This window comes from Salvia miltiorrhiza, chromosome 5, assembly GCF_028751815.1.
Source record: "Salvia miltiorrhiza cultivar Shanhuang (shh) chromosome 5, IMPLAD_Smil_shh, whole genome shotgun sequence".
NCBI lineage: Eukaryota > Viridiplantae > Streptophyta > Magnoliopsida > Lamiales > Lamiaceae > Salvia > Salvia miltiorrhiza.
This window is the reverse complement of record NC_080391.1, coordinates 15081039-15100637: the sequence shown is the minus strand read 5'-3', so window position 1 is coordinate 15100637 and position 19599 is coordinate 15081039. Positions and strand designations below refer to the sequence as shown.

The 19599-nt window shown below is 38.6% G+C and overlaps 1 long non-coding RNA gene across 1 annotated transcript; it reads left to right on the top strand.

Moving 5' to 3' along the window:
* The first annotated feature begins 7768 nt into the window (after positions 1-7768).
* LOC130986303 (uncharacterized) lies at positions 7769-10826 on the top strand. The gene is made up of 3 exons (XR_009089230.1): positions 7769-8191; positions 9970-10036; positions 10550-10826. It is a non-coding gene; the product is annotated as an uncharacterized LOC130986303 (long non-coding RNA).
* The last annotated feature ends 8773 nt before the right edge of the window (positions 10827-19599 follow it).

The following is a 19599-nucleotide window of genomic DNA, read 5'->3' as shown; positions in this document are numbered from 1 at the left end:
TTATGATATGATCACGACTTGTGTTGTTAATATATGAGAGTAATTAGAAACCTACTGCTATAATAACTTATTATGAGTTTAATTATAGAACGTCATTCTTTCAAAGATGGCAAGAACACGACGCACCGCTAGAAAGCAAATGACGAGGCGACCAAGTCCTGAAAGTATCCTCAGGGAATACCGAACCTACACACGTTGTTGGAGAGATGACCTAGGAGAGTTCCTCGCCCATTATTATCGACTGTGGAAAGCTGCACATCCCCATGGAGCCACTGGTTATGACGGGATCATGCGCTTGATCTTATTACTTCCACCAGACTGGCAGGGATGGGCTACAGAGCTCGCAGGTGACTACGTACACACTGCAGAAGAGTCGTTTGATCCAGAAGGCGATTTTCCACGGTTCATCGCAGCAATTCACTACACCTATGATGCCTTTGGCAGAGCATTCAGGGGACCATATATGAGGCCAGGAGACCTTGCTCCTGTTGGAGTTCGTCCGGAAGAAAGGACCCCACTTATGCCTACTCAGGCTCCTATAACAGCAGATCCACCCATCCCAGTGCAGAGTGTTTCCCCACAACTGTCTGTTCTCGGTCGTCGATGCCGAAACGACTTCGAGGCCGGGACATCACGTCCAAAAACCCAAAGGAAAGAGACGCCACCACCCCAATCACCAGTCGGTACACCCCCGATACAGCCACCTCCACCAGGGGAAGAGGACCCCATTTACAGTGCGGCCATGAAACAATTAGAAGAAGTCTTGCGTCAAGCACGCAAACTTATTGATAAGGGCAAAGCCCTGGCAGGCACTGACAACGATGAAGGTGAGATCTTGCGCCAGGCACTCAAGACTGCTGAAAAAGGGAAAACTCCAGCCCATGATGACACTGGGGGAAGTAGGAAGAAAACTCCAGGCAAGACGAGTTGGAAGCCACTACCTGCTCAGCCTCTTTCCCTTAAGAAGGGTGCTACGACCTCCGATGCAGGAACACCCTGCAAGGATGTGGTGAAAATCCGACTTCTCGGTGGTCGTGTTCAGCTCGGGGCAGAGGGTGAGGAAACAGAGGACTACTACCTGGATATCGACTCCGAAGAGGATCCGGAGGAAGACTCAGAAGAGGATCCGGAGGAAGACCCAGAAGAGGATCCGGAGAAGAGCAAGTCTGCTAGCTCCCATGGATCGATAGTCTAGGGCAGTTGTATTTGCTTGTATGATGTATCTCGAACTCGTGGGTTGTAATATTCATCTATCTAGGAAGTTGTTACTACAGGAACGGTAACTACCTATGGACCGTTCTATAACTCCATATTATTCGAAGAGGCCTCTAGGAGGCAGAATCTTTAAGTACTTATATATAAATTCACGCCTTCAGTAAATTCGTGTGTTAAGTACTTATTATATTTCGTTGATTTAAAAGTTTTGCATACGATATAGCTAGTACAAGGAATTGAAGAAGCAATGAACGAGTGTTAGAATACATCTACCATGTACTAATAAACATATTATATTGACTTATCAGAATGCCACCAAAGAGAGGACGTCCAAGAGGTGGGAGAAGAATCCCACAAAATGATGAAAGAGGTCCAGAACCAGGGCCAGAACCAGAAATAGCTCCACAACTAATACGGCCAGAACGTAGAATAGAGGAATTGTTTTTACGTCAAAACCCACCTGTATTCAGCGGTACAGGAGATCCAGCTGAGGCTGAAACTTGGGTGCGTGCAATCGAACGCATCTTCAACTTTCTGCGCTGCACCGACCAGGAACGTTTAACCTGTGTATCTTTCCAACTAACGGGATCGGCTGACTTCTGGTGGGAAGCCAGAATGAAGACAATGACAGCTGATCAACTAGAAAACCTCACCTGGGAGCAGTTCAAGATTGGGATATATGATAAATATATACCCAAAAGTTACCGAAAGAAGAAAGAGATGGAATTCTATAACCTGAAACAGGGGAGGATGACGGTTACACAGTATGATAGGATGTTTTGCGACATGTCCAGATATGCCCCAGAACTAGTTGATACAGACGAGAAAATGGCTGAAAAATTTTGTGCCGGTCTGAGGCATGAAATCAGGATGGCTTTGGCTAGTCATGGAGGGTTGTCGTATACTGAATCCCTCAGTAGAGCTCTAGACATTGAGGCAGCAATGCCATGGGAAAGACCAGTGGCAACACCTATGCCACCACCCCCACAAGCCCAATCCCAGAACTACAAAGGAAAACGAAAATGGGAAGGCAATTACAATGGCCAAACTGAGAAGAAACCATGGCAGGGACAACCACCCCAGCAACAGGGCTTTGGAAGGCAAGTTGCTCCTAATCAGGCGGGGAACAACCAACAGAAAACTTCACCCTGCCCAAAGTGCAACAAAAACCATGGTGGAATCTGCAAGGCTGGCAGTGATAGTTGTTACATCTGTAACCAGAAGGGGCATTATGCAAATCGTTGCCCAAATAAGCAACACGGGATGAGCTTAAGGCCAAACCCACCATTCCAAGCCCCACATCTGAGAGCTATCCAAGCGCTACCCCAGCCACGTCATCTGCAATTGCCGCAGCCTCAACAATCACATCAACCACAGCTGCCACAACCACAGCCACGTCAGCAGCAACAAAAGATACAACCGTATCACGCAAGAGCCTATGCTATCAAACAGAACCAGTGTAATACCCGGGCTTTTGATTACGTGATTAATTGCTTGAGTTTGAGTAATTAAGGTTTAAATCCCTTGTTTGATTTACTTTGTAAAGAGATGAGGAGTTATATGAAGTTCCCTTGTTATTTTTAAGACGTTGAGATGTTCTTTTGATGATGTGTGGATGATGTGGGATTTTAAATCCGTAGTTGAGTTTGAGTATTTGAATAATTCGAGATAATTATTTGAATGAGAACGATGAACTCGGAAGTGAAATCTGAGTCCGTTAAGACGTTTTTGAAATTTTTGACTTTTTGATGATGAATAGTAAAATACGGCTATTTCGTCTTTTTGTCGACTTTCAAAATTTTACGTGCACGTCGTCGAGAAATATTCTTAGCTTTTCGATACGAGTCCAATAATGAAAGTTTTTATTTTTGGACGACGAGTGAATAGTAAACCGGGATTTCTCGATAAACGAACCGAGCTTGTTTATCAGAATTTCGAGAACGAGCTTGCGTTTTCTATATTTATATAGAATTACGAGTGTAATGAAAGTGAGTAGGAGTTAAGAGGACGAGTAACGAAGAATATGGGTAGTTAGTCGTTAAAACGAGACGAAACGAGATATTTAACGACTAAGTGGGATAATATACTATCTAACCTACCCTACCCTAACCACTCCACCAACCACCCAACCCCACTCACTCACACATATTATACGGCTGTATCAGCCAAACACTCCACTCACACTTTAATCTCACACATACAACACCTAAAACACACACTAGTTCACGCCATTTTCATTTTAGTTTGAGCTCAAGCTTTTGACCTCCGATTTGAGCACCGAGACGAGCGCCGATCATCTTTTCGATCACGTATCTAAGTAGGTAAGATCTCTACCTACGTTTTGATGGTTTTCTTTTCGATTTTCGTCGACGTCGAAAAAAATGTCGATTCTCGACTTTATTTTGAAACGACGTCGGATCGTCGTGAAATTTTAGTATGTTGTTCTTGGGTAGATGTTGAGCATGTTTAATGAAGGGAGTAAGAACGGAACAAACCGTAGCTATGAAACCCATGAGGGCAGCCCCGTTTTTCACATATTAGCTTGTCTTTCGATTTTGTTTGATGGAATTGACTGGGTTTATGAGTGTTTATATACTGGAAGCATGCAAATTGATTTACAATTTATGGATGATAATTGTTGAATGGATGATAATTGTTGAACGAAATTAAAACTGGAATTCTGTCAAAATTTTACAGCAGTTCAAGCTTATGTTTCGATGAGTTTTCATTGCTTGATGGCTCTGAAATTTTAGTATGTTTATCTATGATATGTGTATTTCGTTGCTGCAAAATTTCATGTCTTTGGATGATGTTTGCTATTTTAAAGATATTTTGAAAAATCCTTGACAGAATCTGTCAACTATTGGTAGACTTCACAAAAACGTTTATATCTATTAATCCATGAAGGATTTTGCATCACCGTTTTTTTTAAACGAAACTAGACTTCAATACTTTTCTAAAAACATAAGATTTCGATTTTTATGACCTCTGAAACAGAGCAGTTTATTATTTCAAAAATGCCCTGTTCTGCTGTCATATTTGTCCAACAGTAAAAGTGTATGAGTTTCATTGTTTATTTGGCAGATCATATGAACGTTTTCTCTTGTGAAATTTTAACCAAATCTTCAAGGATACCTTTAGTTTTGGATGATTAAATTTGATGGAATTTTATTAAGGTTTGCCTTGGTTTCTAATGGCCTAAACAAAATTGGCAGAAACTGTTCAAACATATCAACTATTGTCTTACCCAATAAATTTATTTATTATATAGCTCGTAGTGACAAAAGTGCATTGAATGATTTACTATTTGTGCAATGAGTTGAATCTCTTTTCAACCCTTAAAATTTCAATACATATGTAAGTATTGGGATTATGACTGCACGATCTAGGACTTGAGAATTATTAATTATGCATAAGTCAGAGATTAAGACCAATATTACTTATGATATGATCACGACTTGTGTTGTTAATATATGAGAGTAATTAGAAACCTACTGCTATAATAACTTATTATGAGTTTAATTATAGAACGTCATTCTTTCAAAGATGGCAAGAACACGACGCACCGCTAGAAAGCAAATGACGAGGCGACCAAGTCCTGAAAGTATCCTCAGGGAATACCGAACCTACACACGTTGTTGGAGAGATGACCTAGGAGAGTTCCTCGCCCATTATTATCGACTGTGGAAAGCTGCACATCCCCATGGAGCCACTGGTTATGACGGGATCATGCGCTTGATCTTATTACTTCCACCAGACTGGCAGGGATGGGCTATAGAGCTCGCAGGTGACTACGTACACACTGCAGAAGAGTCGTTTGATCCAGAAGGCGATTTTCCACGGTTCATCGCAGCAATTCACTACACCTATGATGCCTTTGGCAGAGCATTCAGGGGACCATATATGAGGCCAGGAGACCTTGCTCCTGTTGGAGTTCGTCCGGAAGAAAGGACCCCACTTATGCCTACTCAGGCTCCTATAACAGCAGATCCACCCATCCCAGTGCAGAGTGTTTCCCCACAACTGTCTGTTCTCGGTCGTCGATGCCGAAACGACTTCGAGGCCGGGACATCACGTCCAAAAACCCAAAGGAAAGAGACGCCACCACCCCAATCACCAGTCGGTACACCCCCGATACAGCCACCTCCACCAGGGGAAGAGGACCCCATTTACAGTGCGGCCATGAAACAATTAGAAGAAGTCTTGCGTCAAGCACGCAAACTTATTGATAAGGGCAAAGCCCTGGCAGGCACTGACAACGATGAAGGTGAGATCTTGCGCCAGGCACTCAAGACTGCTGAAAAAGGGAAAACTCCAGCCCATGATGACACTGGGGGAAGTAGGAAGAAAACTCCAGGCAAGACGAGTTGGAAGCCACTACCTGCTCAGCCTCTTTCCCTTAAGAAGGGTGCTACGACCTCCGATGCAGGAACACCCTGCAAGGATGTGGTGAAAATCCGACTTCTCGGTGGTCGTGTTCAGCTCGGGGCAGAGGGTGAGGAAACAGAGGACTACTACCTGGATATCGACTCCGAAGAGGATCCGGAGGAAGACTCAGAAGAGGATCCGGAGGAAGACCCAGAAGAGGATCCGGAGAAGAGCAAGTCTGCTAGCTCCCATGGATCGATAGTCTAGGGCAGTTGTATTTGCTTGTATGATGTATCTCGAACTCGTGGGTTGTAATATTCATCTATCTAGGAAGTTGTTACTACAGGAACGGTAACTACCTATGGACCGTTCTATAACTCCATATTATTCGAAGAGGCCTCTAGGAGGCAGAATCTTTAAGTACTTATATATAAATTCACGCCTTCAGTAAATTCGTGTGTTAAGTACTTATTATATTTCGTTGATTTAAAAGTTTTGCATACGATATAGCTAGTACAAGGAATTGAAGAAGCAATGAACGAGTGTTAGAATACATCTACCATGTACTAATAAACATATTATATTGACTTATCAGAATGCCACCAAAGAGAGGACGTCCAAGAGGTGGGAGAAGAATCCCACAAAATGATGAAAGAGGTCCAGAACCAGGGCCAGAACCAGAAATAGCTCCACAACCAATACGGCCAGAACGTAGAATAGAGGAATTGTTTTTACGTCAAAACCCACCTGTATTCAGCGGTACAGGAGATCCAGCTGAGGCTGAAACTTGGGTGCGTGCAATCGAACGCATCTTCAACTTTCTGCGCTGCACCGACCAGGAACGTTTAACCTGTGTATCTTTCCAACTGACGGGATCGGCTGACTTCTGGTGGGAAGCCAGAATGAAGACAATGACAGCTGATCAACTAGAAAACCTCACCTGGGAGCAGTTCAAGATTGGGATTTATGATAAATATATACCCAAAAGTTACCGAAAGAAGAAAGAGATGGAATTCTATAACCTGAAACAGGGGAGGATGACGGTTACACAGTATGATAGGATGTTTTGCGACATGTCCAGATATGCCCCAGAACTAGTTGATACAGACGAGAAAATGGCTGAAAAATTTTGTGCCGGTCTGAGGCATGAAATCAGGATGGCTTTGGCTAGTCATGGAGGGTTGTCGTATACTGAATCCCTCAGTAGAGCTCTAGACATTGAGGCAGCAATGCCATGGGAAAGACCAGTGGCAACACCTATGCCACCACCCCCACAAGCCCAATCCCAGAACTACAAAGGGAAACGAAAATGGGAAGGCAATTACAATGGCCAAACTGAGAAGAAACCATGGCAGGGACAACCACCCCAGCAACAGGGCTTTGGAAGGCAAGTTGCTCCTAATCAGGCGGGGAACAACCAACAGAAAACTTCACCCTGCCCAAAGTGCAACAAAAACCATGGTGGAATCTGCAAGGCTGGCAGTGATAGTTGTTACATCTGTAACCAGAAGGGGCATTATGCAAATCGTTGCCCAAATAAGCAACACGGGATGAGCTTAAGGCCAAACCCACCATTCCAAGCCCCACATCTGAGAGCTATCCAAGCGCTACACCAGCCACGTCATCTGCAATTGCCGCAGCCTCAACAATCACATCAACCACAGCTGCCACAACCACAGCCACGTCAGCAGCAACAAAAGATGCAATCGTATCACGCAAGAGCCTATGCTATCAAACAGAACCAGTGTAATACCCGGGCTTTTGATTACGTGATTAATTGCTTGAGTTTGAGTAATTAAGGTTTAAATCCCTTGTTTGATTTACTTTGTAAAGAGATGAGGAGTTATATGAAGTTCCCTTGTTATTTTTAAGACGTTGAGATGTTCTTTTGATGATGTGTGGATGATGTGGGATTTTAAATCCGTAGTTGAGTTTGAGTATTTGAATAATTCGAGATAATTATTTGAATGAGAACGATGAACTCGGAAGTGAAATCTGAGTCCGTTAAGACGTTTTTGAAATTTTTGACTTTTTGATGATGAATAGTAAAATACGGCTATTTCGTCTTTTTGTCGACTTTCAAAATTTTACGTGCACGTCGTCGAGAAATATTCTTAGCTTTTCGATACGAGTCCAATAATGAAAGTTTTTATTTTTGGACGACGAGTGAATAGTAAACCGGGATTTCTCGATAAACGAACCGAGCTTGTTTATCAGAATTTCGAGAACGAGCTTGCGTTTTCTATATTTATATAGAATTACGAGTGTAATGAAAGTGAGTAGGAGTTAAGAGGACGAGTAACGAAGAATATGGGTAGTTAGTCGTTAAAACGAGACGAAACGAGATATTTAACGACTAAGTGGGATAATATACTATCTAACCTACCCTACCCTAACCACTCCACCAACCACCCAACCCCACTCACTCACACATATTATACGGCTGTATCAGCCAAACACTCCACTCACACTTTAATCTCACACATACAACACCTAAAACACACACTAGTTCACGCCATTTTCATTTTAGTTTGAGCTCAAGCTTTTGACCTCCGATTTGAGCACCGAGACGAGCGCCGATCATCTTTTCGATCACGTATCTAAGTAGGTAAGATCTCTACCTACGTTTTGATGGTTTTCTTTTCGATTTTCGTCGACGTCGAAAAAAATGTCGATTCTCGACTTTATTTTGAAACGACGTCGGATCGTCGTGAAATTTTAGTATGTTGTTCTTGGGTAGATGTTGAGCATGTTTAATGAAGGGAGTAAGAACGGAACAAACCGTAGCTATGAAACCCATGAGGGCAGCCCCGTTTTTCACATATTAGCTTGTCTTTCGATTTTGTTTGATGGAATTGACTGGGTTTATGAGTGTTTATATACTGGAAGCATGCAAATTGATTTACAATTTATGGATGATAATTGTTGAATGGATGATAATTGTTGAACGAAATTAAAACTGGAATTCTGTCAAAATTTTACAGCAGTTCAAGCTTATGTTTCGATGAGTTTTCATTGCTTGATGGCTCTGAAATTTTAGTATGTTTATCTATGATATGTGTATTTCGTTGCTGCAAAATTTCATGTCTTTTGGATGATGTTTGCTATTTTAAAGATATTTTGAAAAATCCTTGACAGAATCTGTCAACTATTGGTAGACTTCACAAAAACGTTTATATCTATTAATCCATGAAGGATTTTGCATCACCGTTTTTTTTAAACGAAACTAGACTTCAATACTTTTCTAAAAACATAAGATTTCGATTTTTATGACCTCTGAAACAGAGCAGTTTATTATTTCAAAAATGCCCTGTTCTGCTGTCATATTTGTCCAACAGTAAAAGTGTATGAGTTTCATTGTTTATTTGGCAGATCATATGAACGTTTTCTCTTGTGAAATTTTAACCAAATCTTCAAGGATACCTTTAGTTTTGGATGATTAAATTTGATGGAATTTTATTAAGGTTTGCCTTGGTTTCTAATGGCCTAAACAAAATTGGCAGAAACTGTCAATCTTTGACAGCCTGCACTAAAAGAGCAATATCTTCAAAAAAACCTTTAACCTTTTTGGTTAACTACCATTTTTAGAGTGAACTACACTTCATGAAGTTTTTGAGATCAGTTGGTATGAGAGTTTATGATGATTGAGTTGGTTGTTATGAATTTTTAAAGATGACACAAAAACAGCAAAACTTTCTAGATAACAACTTGATTATATTTGTTTTGATGGATGATACGATATGACTAAATGGTGTAAGTTGTGAGAGTTTTGATTTACGCACATACGTGTTGGTATCTGACACTCGAACAATTGGTTTCGAGTATAAATGATAGTTTACTGATAAAGAGTTTTGATGGTTTTGAATTGTTTGGTTTGCGTTGAAAAGATGTCAAGATATTAAGTTTTGAGTCGAGAGACGAGTTCACGTAGTGAGATTCACGCGTTGAAATCTCGTGACTGACATTATATATGAATAGGTCATGCCGAAATTTTTAATGAATACTTTGATATATCATCAAATAATCATTATAATTTCTAAGTGAAATTAGGATTTGAGCATAGTCAATTCTTGTTGACCCGTGATTCAAATACATGCCTAATGGAAAGATTAACTTTCTAATTGGTTTATTAGATAAGATGTGAGCGAATTGATCTGCTAAGAAAGTGGACTTTTCGATGAGTTAAATATTTCTTTTAATTGAAGCACTGCTAATTATAACATAAGGATGTTATAATTAATGAGTAATGACGAGAGATAATAATTGTTATATTGATTAACAACCAAGAGAGATGAACATTAGAGATACTAATGTTTCATAAAAGAGATTAGATTATTAATCGAGTTTTCTTTAATAACTTCTCACTGATTCTTCATAACGATGAAGGTCTTTTTGGGAAGTAACGACTTGAGGGAGAGAGTGACGTTACTCATTGATACAGAGACACAACGAGGTGGGCATTACTTTCATATATATCAAATGAGTTTAAATGTTACGTTCAAGCAAGTTATTTCATGATAAAATCTTTGAGTTAAAGTTATTTCAAGTATTGTCTTGCCATAAAATGTTTAAATTTTAGTATGATATCTATCTGCTTTGGCTTTGCCAATGATGCAATCGAATTCGGGTCCTGAGCAGTTGATAGCTATCCTGCCAGGGCTAGTGTACACCAGTGACCGTGAGTCATCTAGCGGGTTGGCCGGTCAAGTGACCGTGAGAGGTGGCCACCTCTCCGGCACACAGTTCCAGATATGATAGATTACAAGAGAACTTAGACTGATCAGTCGAACTTTAAGAATCACAAATGAATTTAGTAAGCTTGGGCCTTTTAGCTAAAACTCCCTTGCTGTACTGTTTATGATGGCATGACAATTTACAGTTTTGAAGCATGTATTTTTATACTTAAGCATACGTGCCCACTGAGTACTTTTGTACTCAGCCCTGCATATGTTTTCTAAATGTGCAGGTTGAGCTGATGTGATGATGGTGCTGCAATGAGCGGAGTCTCCAGGGTTGTTAATAAATAGTTAACCTGTCTAGAATATGTCTTCATACATATGTCTAGCTACTTTCCGCTGCAAGATGTTGTTGATGTTATAGTATGTTATGTCATACTTTGAGTCTTAAGAGAATGGTTTCATATGATGTATAACTTGATTAATGATATTAATTAAGTTTTATGCTGTCTTTCATAGACTGTTTTCAATTGAGTATTGATGAATAAAAATGACGAGTTTTATTAAGATGAGTAAGTTTTACGGCTATAAATGACGCCCCTTTTCTTCCCCTTCTTCTTTAACCCCATCCCTAGTCGTGGATCACTCGGCCTAACTATCCCTAGTTAGGGCGGGCTGTGACAACCAGCCCGAGAAAAACCAGGGAAACCTGGCAGGTATGGGCATGCTACTCAACACACCTGTTGTACTTCTGTTTGATACGGGTGCTTCACATTCTTTCATTGCAAGTGCATGTGTGGACACCCTAGGACTCAAAATAGAAAGATCTAATCAGGACATGAGTATCTCTTCACCAATAGGAGGAACAATGACAGTAACGCATGTTTGCTCGAACTTAGAATTGAACATAGGATCACTAGAGGTCATAGCAAACAACGTATATGTTATACCGATGTCGGACGTTGATATAATCCTAGGAATGGATTGGCTAGCTGAAAACTACGCTACAATCTTATGCAAGGAGCGGAAGATCTCTTTCAAATTTCCAGAAAAAAATGCTTGGGAATTTCACGGGACAAGAATGGGTAGGAGAATACCAATTATATCCACCCTACAAGCAAGAAAGATGATGAATAAGAAGGACTCTCAGGCATTCCTCGTGTACCTAAACGGGAAAGCTGAGACAAAAAGAGCAATTGAAGATGTGGATATCGTACGAGAATTCCGTGATGTGTTTCCAGAAGACTTGCCAGGATTGCCACCTAATAGGCAAGTGGAATTTACCATAGACTTAGAACCGGGAGCGGCGCCAGTATCAAAGGCACCGTATAGGATGGCTCCAAAAGAATTGGAGGAACTAAAAATTCAATTGCAGGAACTACTGGACCTAGGTTTCATCAGACCTAGTGTATCCCCATGGGGAGCACCAGTTTTGTTTGTCAAAAAGAAAGATGGCACCTTGAGAATGTGCATTGACTATAGAGAGCTGAACAAGCTAACACTCAAGAACAAATATCCTTTGCCAAGGATAGATGATTTGTTTGACCAACTTAGGGGTGCGAGTGTATTTTCAAAAATCGACTTGAGATCTGGCTATCATCAACTGAAGGTCAGACAAGAAGATATACCCAAAACAGCTTTTCGAACAAGGTATGGCCACTACGAGTTCGTAGTTATGCCATTCGGGCTAACAAATGCACCAGCTGTATTCATGGATCTCATGAATAGGGTTTTTCACCCCTACTTGGACAAGTTCGTCTTAGTGTTCATAGATGACGTCCTCATCTACTCCAAAAATGAAGAAGAACATAAAGAGCATTTGAGGACCACTCTACAAACGCTAAGGAATGAACGACTCTACGCCAAATTCAGCAAATGCGAGTTTTGGCTGAGAGAAGTCACATTTCTAGGACACATCGTATCATCAGAAGGAATCAAGGTAGATCCTGCTAAAGTGGAAGCAGTACAGGAATGGAAGTCGCCAACAAATCCAAACGAGATCAGGAGTTTCTTAGGATTGGCTGGCTATTATCGAAGGTTTATTGAAGGATTTTCGAAAATAGCAAGGCCAATGACGCAACTGCTCAAGAAGGGGATCAAGTATACTTGGACGGACGAGTGTGAGGAGAGTTTCCAAAAACTCAAGAAGATGCTAACTACTGCGCCGGTTTTAGCAGTCCCCGAACCAGACAAAGAATATGTAATCTACACGGATGCGTCCAAAAATGGACTAGGTTGCGTGTTGATGCAAGATGGCAAGGTAATAGCATATGCATCACGACAACTTAGACCTCATGAGTTGAATTATCCGACTCATGATCTGGAACTAGCTGCAGTAGTACATGCATTAAAAATCTGGAGACATCACCTATATGGAGTTAGGTGTGAGATTTTTACTGATCACAAAAGTCTGAAGTACTTTTTCGAGCAAAAAGATCTAAACATGAGACAAAGGAGATGGCTCGAATTAGTAAAGGACTATGAATGTGGTATTAACTACCACCCAGGCAAGGCTAATGTAGTAGCCGACGCATTAAGCCGAAAAGTCTCGTCAAAATTAGGACATCTTCTCACGAGAGAAGGTGAGCTTATAAAAGAATTTGACAAGATGAAGATAGAAGTGATTAAACCACCTGGAACTATAGCAGGCGTTGTTGAGACAATACCTAGTTTAAGAAAAATGGTGGTAGAAGCACAAAGAAAGGATGAGAAGATGGAAAAATTACGGGAAAAGATAAGATTAGGAGATCTCAAAGATTTCCAAGAAGCACCAGACAATGCCATACTCTTTGAAGGAAGGATATGCATTCCTCAAGATGAAGAACTTAAGAATAAAATCTTGAGCGAAGCCCATGATACCCCTTATACTGCCCACCCGGGAAGTACTAAGATGTATCAAGATCTAAAAGAGAATTTCTGGTGGGAAGGAATGAAACGAGATGTAGCCTCGTTTGTTGAACGATGTCTTGCTTGCCAGCAAGTGAAAGCCTTACACCAAAGGCCTTACGGGGAACTACAACCCTTGGAGATACCAGAATGGAAATGGGATGATATAGCAATGGACTTCATCACAGGATTGCCAAGATCCAAGCGAGGTAACACGGCTATATGGGTCATTGTGGACAGACTTACGAAGTGTGCGCACTTTATACCAATCCCAATCACCCATGGATCCGACAAGTTAGCTCAACTTTATGTTAGAGAAATTGTGCGTTTGCACGGAGTGCCAAAGTCAATTACATCGGACAGAGATTCCAAGTTCACATCCAGATTCTGGATCAGTTTACAAAAAGAACTGGGCACAAGATTGAATTTTAGTACAGCTTTTCACCCACAGACAGATGGTCAGTCTGAAAGAACGATTCAAACATTGGAGGATATGCTGAGGACAGTAGTGCTAGACCAGGGTGAAAACTGGGAGCACATTTTGCCACTCATCGAGTTTTCATATAATAATAGTCACCAAGCGACTATCGCTATGGCACCCTACGAAGCACTGTATGGGAGAAAGTGTAGATCGCCACTTTATTGGGATGAAATGGGCGAGAGAAAAATCCTAGGGCCAGACACAATAGGTGAAATGATTGAAATCGTTCGCCAAATCCGACAGAGGATTAAGGAGGCCCAGGATAGACAAAAGTCATATGCTGATAAACGCCGAACTGACTTACAATTTGAGAATGGAGAAAAAGTCTTTCTGAAAGTTTCTCCATCAAAAGGGATCATTAGGTTCGGAGTTAAAGGGAAACTTAGACCCCGATTTATAGGACCCTATGAGATCCTAGAAAGAATAGGCCCAGTGGCTTACAGGCTGGCATTACCGCCAAGCCTAGGAAATGTCCATAATGTTTTCCACGTATCACAACTTAGGAAGTACGTTTTCGATCCAAAGCACGTGATACACCAAAATGAGATGATCCTTAATCCAGACCTGAGCTATGAAGAAAGACCCGAAGCGATTTTAGATAAAAAGGTGCAACAACTCCGAAATAAATCAATCACCTCAGTGAAAGTTCTTTGGAGGCACCATGGACAAGAAGAAGCTACGTGGGAGCTCGAAGACAAGATGAAAGAAAAATATCCAGAGTTGTTTAACGAAGGTATGCAAATTTCGGGACGAAATTTATTTTAAGGGGGGTAGTATGTGATGCCCCGCTCTTTTAAATACATATTAGATTAAATATGTGCATTAGTTATAAAATTCTTTTAATTATTTATGGTGATTATTTTGTTCAGATAATATTATTTCAGCAAAAGTCTGTATAAGAGATACAGAGCTGCGATTTAATATTCAGTCATGAATGAAACCAATAATTAAATTTATTGGTTTAACTATACGTTTGAGACTTTGTTTTACCAGTTTATTGATTTAATCAATATTATTAGAAAATTTAGATTTATAACCGATTTTATAAATCGTGTTATTTAAATCAAATTGCTAGAATTATAACTTGAGATCATATGCATAATAATTTTATTATTTCGCGTTATATGTGTTAAGGTATTAAGTCGCGAATTAATTCCGACTTTCACGTATTAAATCTCAAGATTGAGGATTTAATTTATATAAATACGACGAGTATTTATTAAACGAGAATTGGAGAATTATTACAGGAACTAGGAGAAACTAGATCACGGCACTACACGTATGTCTCGATTTTTCATCCAACACATCAATTCCTACACTATTTCCTGCACTATTCCCTACACTATTCCCTACACTATTCCCTACACTATTCCACCTTCCCCTCCAACACCTCATTACTGCAAATTTTTTTTAAAAGTTGCATTATCTTCATGCATGTGTAATTGCTCCATTTTACTACATTTTCTTCCATCTTAAACTCTTCTGCAAAAAGTTCAGTTTATCACCAACTCTCTCCTACAACTATTCATCTTCAATTTTCAAAAGCTTCAGCACGCCGAGAAAGAAATTTCACGGCAAGATCACAATTGTCAAAGGATACAAATTTCAACGATCAAATCTTCAAAAGTTGCAACTCCCGGTACCAAAATTTCCACCATTTTGATTCTGTTGTCTGCAGAAACTCCTCTATAAATTGAGGAGAGTTCTGCAGAAGGAAGAAGTGCAGCAAGAGGTGTGAGGCAAGAGAGAGTTTAGGAGATTTTTTTTTTTACTTGCAAGAGCTCAAGTGAGCTCCCTTCGCCGGGCCATTTCTTCGTCGACCGGCCACTAGGCTCTGAACCGAGAACGTGTACTCGTTCCTCCATCTTTAGGCTACCAAACCCAACAATCGAAAGGCCGAAACCTTCTCTATATTTTCCCGACCAAAGGCCACAATATCCTTCGGAGGCCAACGTCGAATTCCCGACTTAGCCACCGGCCAACTTACGGCCTTCGTTTCTCACTATCCTTACGACGAAAAAGGATCGAGAAACCACCGTTGTGTAGCCTGATCTATCTCGCACGAGGAAAACTAAGTCGTAGACCTTCGCGGCTAAACCCCATCGCGGAACGACGACCAGAAAAAAACCCCGGCGAACAACTTCCATTAGTGCTCACTTGGACAAGGGTAAGTTGACGCCCTTATTTCGATGCATTCCCGTTTCTATTATATTATGAGAAATTTCTGGGGTATAGATGGGAGTGTGGTAAATATTCGTACAAAGTTTCATATCATTTGAACTTCGTTTACTACCCTTTTAAAATTCGAGAAGTCTACTGCCCGTATCTGCTAAAACTGTCGTGAGGCAGATGATTAGGTTAATTATTTCAGTAACCATATGTTGATATTTAGCTCTCAAATTTTTATTCTATGAAGATATATGTGTTAGCTATCTACATATAAAATTTGAGCTCATTCAGGTAACGTTTGCTATTTTTCAAAAATCTGGACTTTCAGTTGGCAGAAACTGCCGAATCTGGTAGGCGATGGGAAAATCGCTATATCTCTTAAACTACTTGGATTTTTTCAACATACTTTTTTTTAATTAAACTAGACTCAAAGAGGTTTCTATTGATATAAAATTAGACTCCATACGAGTTCGGAGTAAAAGCAGTTTATTAGTTGAAGTTGAATATATACAGTTTTGTTGAGATGGAAATGATTCAAAATAATTCTTATTAAGGATTTTAAAGTTTTATTGTTGATAAAATATCACTTTTAGTTTATAAATGAGCTATTGAGATATATAAATATTCTGAGAAAGATTTCATGAGAACTTGTTGGTAAAATTATATTAGATGGAATAGTTGATAAATGAAATATTAAAGATTTATTAATTAAATGGTTAAAATATTAAAATTATTAGATCTTCTCGAAAATTTCTTTTTATAGTTAACTCCTTTTATTATTTTAAAATATTTTTACAAATGTTCCTAAAATCTCACAATGAAATTTTCATCAGGAATTAATGTTTAGAATTTATTAATGACTTATTAGTTCTTTTAATAGTAGCAATATATATATATTGATTGGCATTATTAAATGGGGAAAAGGAAAATATTTTATAAATTATTCTTTATTTATAATGGATAAATAAAGGAATAATATAAAATGGGCTTTCCTACATCCTCAAAGGTACATGAAGTATTTCGATAAAAGAAGAACGATTGTATATGAGTTAGATACAGTCGTTTAAGGAAATATGGGTAGTTAGAGAAATGAGTGAATAGTGATTCACTGCATTTGTTGTTATCTTTTCTATTATTCACTCGAACACATGTTTCGTGTTATCAAAGGTTCAAATAAACAAAAGCGCCTGAGTAACCTATCGCGCTAAGGAAAGAGAATCATTGTCTTAAGTAGCAAAACACTGCAATCAGGTAGGCATTACTTTCGTATATATCAAATGAGCTTAAATGTTACGTTCAAGCAAGTTATTTCATGACAAAATCTTTGAGTTGAAGTTATTTCAAGTATTGTCTTGCCATAAAATGTTTTAATTTCAGTATGATATCTATCTGATATGGCTTTGCCAGTTATCATGTAATCGAATTCGGGTCTTGAGCAGTTGATAGCTATCCTGCCTTGGCTAGTGTACACCAGTGACCGTGAGTCATCTAGCGGGTTGGCCGGTCAAGTGACCGTGAGAGGTGGCCACCTCTCCGGCACACAGATTCAGATATGATAGATTACAAAAGAACTTAGTCTGATCAGACGAACTTTAGAATCACAAATGAATTTAGTATGCTTAGGGCCTTTTTAAGTAAAAAACCCTTGGTTATACTATTGAAATGGCATGACAATTTACATTTATTATGTATGTATATGATTTTCGGCATATGTCTACTGAGTACTTTGTACTCAGCCCTGCATGTATTTCTAAATGTGCAGGTTGAGCAGTGATGAGTGATGATGGGGTGTCGTGCGGAGCTTTGTCATATTTACTAAATAAACTCTTGGCGATACATGTCTTCATACATGTATCACGTTCTATTTCCGCTGCGAACACTCAGTTATGATGCATATTATCCTATTATGTTGGATTGTCAAATCAAGTTATTGTATAAACACTTAAATCGGATACTCTTGACCGATTACTCGCTCTTATCTATTTATGTGTGTTTTTTTCTCATATGATGTCTCAATCTTAGTTCAATTCCTTTATTATTATTTATCACCCCTTTTCTGTCCCCTCTCCTAATTTCCCTTCCCTAGTCACGGTTTCCCGGCTTACCTATCCTTAGTTAAGACCGGTCGTGACAACGTATGGCATGAACTTTGAATAAGAATGAAGATTGACCATCATGCATGAACACTAAAGGTGAACAAGTCATTGTTCATGTAGATGTTCATTTGTTTGAAATGTATGACAAGTTATTGTTCATGAATTGAATCATAATAATTCATTTTTCATTTGAACAAGTGGTTAATCTAGTGAATAATGATGGTCTAACTAAGCTTACTCAGTCAACTAAAATACATGTTCAGGACTATATTAAATGAACAAATGAATTATACGCCTGAACATGGAAAAACATTCATGAATATAGCGTATGTTCATAGAGTGCATTTGCAATTAAACGCGTGAACATTGTAGAACCGATGAAGGATGAATAATGCACTAAATAATTGGGATAATTGCGTGAAAATACACAAACTTTGCCAAAAATTCATATTTGACGCGAAGTTGAGATATTACATTTTAATACACCAACTTTCGTTGTTGCCCAAATTTGACACGACTTAATTCTTAAAAATTCAAAAAACAACCCCTTTTGTAAATAATTATACAAAGACCCACTTATGTTATTATTTGGGACATTTAAACCAAAACAAGATATTTCCTTATGATGTTTTCTTTTAATCTTTGATCCGCGCCTAAAATGGTTTAAAAGAAAACATCATAAGGAAATATATTATTTTGGTTTAAATGTCCCAAATTATAACATAAGTGGGTCTTTGTATAATTATTTACAAAAAGGGGTTGTTTTTTGAATTTTTAAGATTTAAGTCGTGTCAAATTTGGACAACAAGCAAATAAGTTCTCCAAATTGTGTGTTAGTGGGATAATAAAGGATATGTTTGACAAAATCAAAATACCAAAAATATGAGATATGATGTTGCATGGAATTAGGAAAGTAACGGTTAGTCAATATTGAGGAAATTTCCTAAAGTCCCTTAACGTGAATAATTACTTCAGATTAGTGGGTTAGATGAGGTCCGTTAGATTATACTAATCAAGGGCTAGAATGAGTTGTTAGGTGTCACAAAAAGATGACATTCTCACAGGAACATCCCTCTCTCTCTCTCTCTCTCTCTCTCTCTCTATATATATATATATATATATATATATATATATATATATATATATATATATGGGAGAGTTGCGGTATAAACACCTCTTAACATATAAAATAATGATTAATTGACCAATTAAAATGAAAAGTGGTGGATTCATTTGTAGCAATTGGTATAATTATGTGAGAATTGTAAGATTAATAGTTAGTGAAATTGTTTCTAAAAATGGACTAAGAAGATATATTGTGGACAGATGAAAATGGAAATAAATGAAGATGTTTCAGGGACGGATGAAAATGGAAATAAATGGAAATTAATATATATATATATATATATATATTAATTTATGAGATATTGCGCCAAATCTATTTGATATATATATATATATATATATATGTAGCTATTCGATAGAGCTTATAAATAAATATTACTATCCAATAAAATATATTTATATTTTAGAAGAATATATATATATATATATATATATATATATATATATTAATTCATTAGATATAGATTAAAAATCTATCTAATTTCATCTTCTATATTTCAATATATTTTAAAAACTATGTTAATTTATAATTTTAAAAAAAAATCCACATGAATATATCACTATATTAGATTTACCTAAAAAT